The following is a 5,048-nucleotide window of genomic DNA, read 5'->3' as shown; positions in this document are numbered from 1 at the left end:
CAGGAATGGATAAGGGAGAAAAGCAGCTGTTCCTTGCAGAAAACAGAGCACACAGTGTGGAGATAGACACCTGTTTCCAAAATACTTCATTATAGCACAGTTTGGGGCTGTCCGATGTAAACACTAATTATAGTCACTGGTGGTCCAGGACTGAATCCAGTCCAGTGGATTGCTTATCATGTTTTACTCATAGGTGACAGGGAATGGCATTTAACAGCGTGTAAGTCTGGACACCTGAATGCTTTTTCTGACATCTGTGCAAGGCAGGCACTCGGTCCCTCAGGCTGCTATTACTGTACTGGTGTAGCGCTTGAGAGGGAGAAAAAATGCTCCCGAATGGCACCTGATTCTTAGGTGGATGTGTGAGCATCTTTGTTTAAGTTGAATAAAATAAAACAAAATAATAATGATTTATACAATAAAAATTCTGTGGTTTGCCTGAGGGTGAGTGTTGGCTAACTAGAGCAAGGGATCCCCGCTCCTGAATGAAAGTGGTCAGTCCTATCAGTTCTGTGGATATATACAGAGCAATGCCCAGTTCTGCAATCACACAGTGGTAGATAAACTTCTTAAGAGGACAAGATAACATATCAAAAAACAAATGAGTAGTTCATTTGTTTTGACAGCCACAGTTTATGTTTAATTATTTAGGAAATACTTCATGATGTAGTAAATCCGGGTGGAATAAAGCATCACTGCCACACCAGATTAAGCTTTAATCCCAATGAGATTTGTGAGTTTCTGTGGATAAGTGTGTATGATAAGGTGCGGAAATCAAGGTACATCGTTTTTCTGTTGTCTAATACTGTGCTGTTCACATCTGTACGGAGGAATTATGTGCAGTAACATAAACATTCAATGTATCTTGAATATGGCTAACATTATCTGACTTTGCTGGTGATGATTCTTTCCTGTTGAGTGATCATACCTGCCTGCCTAGGTAACGTGTTGAAAGTACTGCTCAGTCCTTTTGCTTAAATGAATAGTTACTTTAAGAGATCCTAACCCATTTAGAAGATGATAATCTGTCTTGTCTTGTTTCAGGAGAGTATTTTTGGCTTGTACTGGGCACCTACCAGCTTCTGTCTTTTGAGAATGTGGTAGCAGAAATCTGAATGAGTCCTACATCATCACAGGGAGAATGGCTAACTGGCAGTTAAAAACACTTCAGCTGCCTAATTCCTTTCTTCTGCCTCTCACTGCCATTGCAAAAATAAATAAGGGGGGATGTATATGAACTAAGCCTCTAATCTCCAAGCAAAGAGCCTTAGCTTGGGATCGCAATGATGTTTTCTGACCTCACTCTTCTTTCAGCGTTTCCCACCTCACTGCCTGAACAGCTCTGCTGTTTGTGTCTAGGTCACGGCTTGATCTATAGAAGGATGCCAGGTTCCTCTTGATTTTCCCATAACTTGTTACAGGCTGGAACAGTGCATCATTTGCTGCTGAAGGAACCGAGGAACTTTGAAGGTGGGTTGGGGACCTCCAAAAGAATCAGCGTCTACAAGCAACAGTGGGAGAATTGGAGGGGAGGCGCATTGGCTGCACTGTGAAGATTTGGGAAAAATGTAAAGGGCAGAGAGAAAAATATTGATAGGATTTTTAAGACTTGCTTAGTACATATGTGTGGGAAAGACAGTGTTTAGGGCTGTTTTTAACACTTTGCTGGTCACTAAGAACACTTTATTACCTGATTTAAAAGCAAGCAAACAGGCTTTTATACATGTAGGTGGAGGGAGTTGCATGTGTTTAAAGAGTCAGTATATGTAAGTTGGGAAAATGGAGCATGTGTGGTTTGGGCCATTTAAAGACATGTTCCAGAAGAGATACACACCTACAGTGGTTAAATTACTGTGTGAAATCCAGGGCTAAGATATTAGAAAGGTAAGAGAAACTCTGGAACATCCGCTCTATCTCCCAGGCCAAGGTAGCATGACTGAGACCCTTTGGTGTGCAGTCCTGGCTAGAATTATCATAGTAGCAGCTCTTGTAGCAGAATTTACAGCCCTTATCTTACCTGAGATACAGAGTTCTTTGAGAATAAGAGAGGATAAATTAGCCCTATATTTTGGACTCTTGCAAAAGGCATGTGTAGCTTATGTGATAATAGTTCCTGAGACCTTAAGGTAAGATTTGCTCAATTTATTTGTGGCCTTCCTAGTCCCTATGAAATTACCTGGTAAGATAACTGGAAGTAGAAGGTCCATATGCCTCTCTTGACAAGTTGTGTGACTTTGACTCCAGTTATGTAGTGTTCAGCATATTTCTTCATGGAGTCGCTTCTGATAATGTCTGGTTTGTTAGCCCTACTTTTAAATGAGGGTAGAATATATTTTGGTGAATGCTGCTGAATCACAATAGCATACATGAAACAGTTTTCATTTCACTAGGTAATGAATAGTTTTACTCTCTCCTTCTACCTATTTCAGTACATAAAGATTCATTCCGACACATATCCACAGCTTGCCTGAGTTTTCTTAATTGAAGAACACCCCATGCAAAAAGTCATTTAGGACTCTAACAGATGCATTGCTTTATTTAGGCAGAAGCAGTCTTGTTATCTGTCATTTTGCAGCTGATGTGAAATCTCTGAATGGAACATTGGCATTATCTGTTTGACAATGATTTGATGCAATACTACCCTGTGCTATAAATTAGTGTCAAGAAGCAAAATGCTAATGATAGGGGCCTCTCTATGCACTGGTGACTTAAATAGCATGTTTCTTTAAAATTCAACAGTGACTCACTCTCTTTTAAATAAAACTCCTCTGAGCTATTTGAATAATGCCATGTAGCTCTAGTGCATATTTCCTTTGATTCTGAGTCCTTCAGTGTTTACTTGAATAACTATCCAAACAAGCTTTTGAGCATTGTACTGAATAACACCTTCAAACATATTATTTTGCACAATAAGATTTTTTTAAAGAAATGTTTGAATATTAATTAAAATGGTCAGACTCTGTTTGCTCAAGCTGTACAGTAAGCAGAGTTGAACTGAAAGTGGTTTTCTGTTCTTTCTTGGAGAAGGTATCAGACATAGGTGAAGTCCTGAGCAGCATTTTAAATTTACTAAGCACATTTCAGGACTCTGTTTTGCTTTCTTTCATGCAACCAAATAGGCATTGATTAGAGAGAGTTTCCCATGATCGATGGAATCAATTTGCTCTTGGGTTCCCAGACCCTTCAGACACGCATTGACTGAGCACTGCTAAACTCATTGGTACTATCACAGTTTGACCAGCTGAGGATTCAGACACATGCATTAGGAGTGTCTTCTTTGTTGCAGTTTTATGTGTTGCTGATGACATAAAAGTTTTTATCCAGGTTTCAAATGAAATGTTCTAGTTCTTTATATCTAGGCAAATATGTCAATATGTTGGGCTTTGTGCTGCCTGTTTCATTTCTACACATACTTATCGGGCACTCTCAATGCTCTTCAGGATTAAAGACATTTCAAGACAGTGCTATTGAAAAAGAAGTTATTGTTGATGATGGTCTATTATATTCTGCTAATAACTCTCTGCTGCAGGTGTTATCTACACATTGAGGGATATAAGGAAATGGAAACAGAGTCCTCAAAAAGAAGAAAATACACCTTGTCTTTTAGGATATTTAGTAGCAGGCTACATTCCTTACTTTTCAGAACAAAACAAAGGTTTTAGAGCAATATTTTTCAAAACTTGGCCTTAACAGATGACAAAAATCCTTCCCAAGCCCAAGATCTTCCTGCTATCTGTAACTTCATCTTGTTGAGGAAAAAAGTTGTAAGATGAGAAATGAGCACTGCAGCAAAATTGGGAAAATAATAGCGATCTCAAAGAGGAAGAATGCCCTCCTGTTGAGGATATATTATGAAGAACACCTCTTTTAGCTGGCCCAGAAGTTGTTATAGGCTTCTAACCGGAACACCTCAGGTCATTCAGGCATACAGACAGAGGTTGCAGAAAAGACATTTCAGGTAACCATCACTTAAGCTGATAAAGGATTTATCATTTTAAAATAGCATCCTACTCTGCACCAGGAAAGGAACTGGAAGATATCATCATTAACTGATCACAGGTATAAATTATCTTATAATAGACTGGCCTTTTCTGTACCACTTCAAAGTCACTGAAAGAGAAGTGTTAGTAATAATCTGACAGAAACAAATCATCACTTTGGTATAATCTGTCCTGCAGGTATTACTAATAAAATCCTCCCTCGAGTCTAAATTGTGGTTCACACAAAAATGGAAGTACAAATTGCCCTTGCTCCATGGCAGCACCAGTTGTGAACAATAGCATGTCTGGAAATATTTGTATTATGAGTCCTAAAATCCATGTGGGTTTCAGTGAGGAGGAAAATCTAGCTACTTGTCACTTCCAGGCTAGACATATATAGCTGAGGAATGGCAAAACTGTTTCTCTGCATTTTCATATAGGCAGAATTTTTTTGTTCATGCCAGCAGTTAAATAACCCAGATCATTGCCATAGCACCCATATCAAAAGTGAAAGGAATCAAAAGATGAAAATGAAGCACTGGGCTGGGGGCACTTCTACACCATCTGTCTATGAAGCAGGACAGTATTTCCACTCCAAAGCTCTCCTTTCTCTTCAGTGTTCACTTACTGTAATTTTTATACAATGAACATGCAAGTTGTCTTCATGATCATTGAATTAAAATAATTCATTGGGAAGAAACAAAGAAATATCTCACGAGGGAGTATCTGTTCAATGGCAGGAACGATAGCAAAAGCAAGGCCTGTGAGCCTCTGAATTTGATGGAGTTAGGAAGATGAATACAGAAAAAGGTATCAAGAAAGGTAAAGAAGAGAAGAGAGGTGAGGATAAAAACAAAGAAAGCAGGAAGAGATAATACGAGAAAGGAAAATCAAGGAAACAGGAGATAAAAGGTACAACAACAGAGTCATATGAAACAAATCCTCAGATGCCTGAGAGTGGCTGCTCACAATGCCACTTGTGTTTATTACTCCACCTTGATTATGTAGCACTAGCAGCAACCTTGCTGTCTTACTGCTGTGACTAGAGGCAAAATACAGACACTATGC

General features: G+C 39.0%; 1 protein-coding gene across 1 annotated transcript in view; it reads right to left on the bottom strand.

Moving 5' to 3' along the window:
* The window catches only part of GRM5 (glutamate receptor, metabotropic 5), a gene marked incomplete at its 5' end in the record, with an annotated part of 26,677 nt that overhangs the window by 20,312 nt on the left and 1,317 nt on the right, over nucleotides 1-5,048 (bottom strand). The window lies entirely within an intron of this gene.

The sequence above is a fragment of the Cariama cristata genome, unplaced genomic scaffold (genome assembly GCF_000690535.1).
Source record: "Cariama cristata isolate BGI_N322 unplaced genomic scaffold, ASM69053v1 scaffold7267, whole genome shotgun sequence".
NCBI classification, from domain to species: Eukaryota; Metazoa; Chordata; class Aves; order Cariamiformes; family Cariamidae; genus Cariama; species Cariama cristata.
This window is presented reverse-complemented; position numbering and strand designations above follow the sequence as displayed.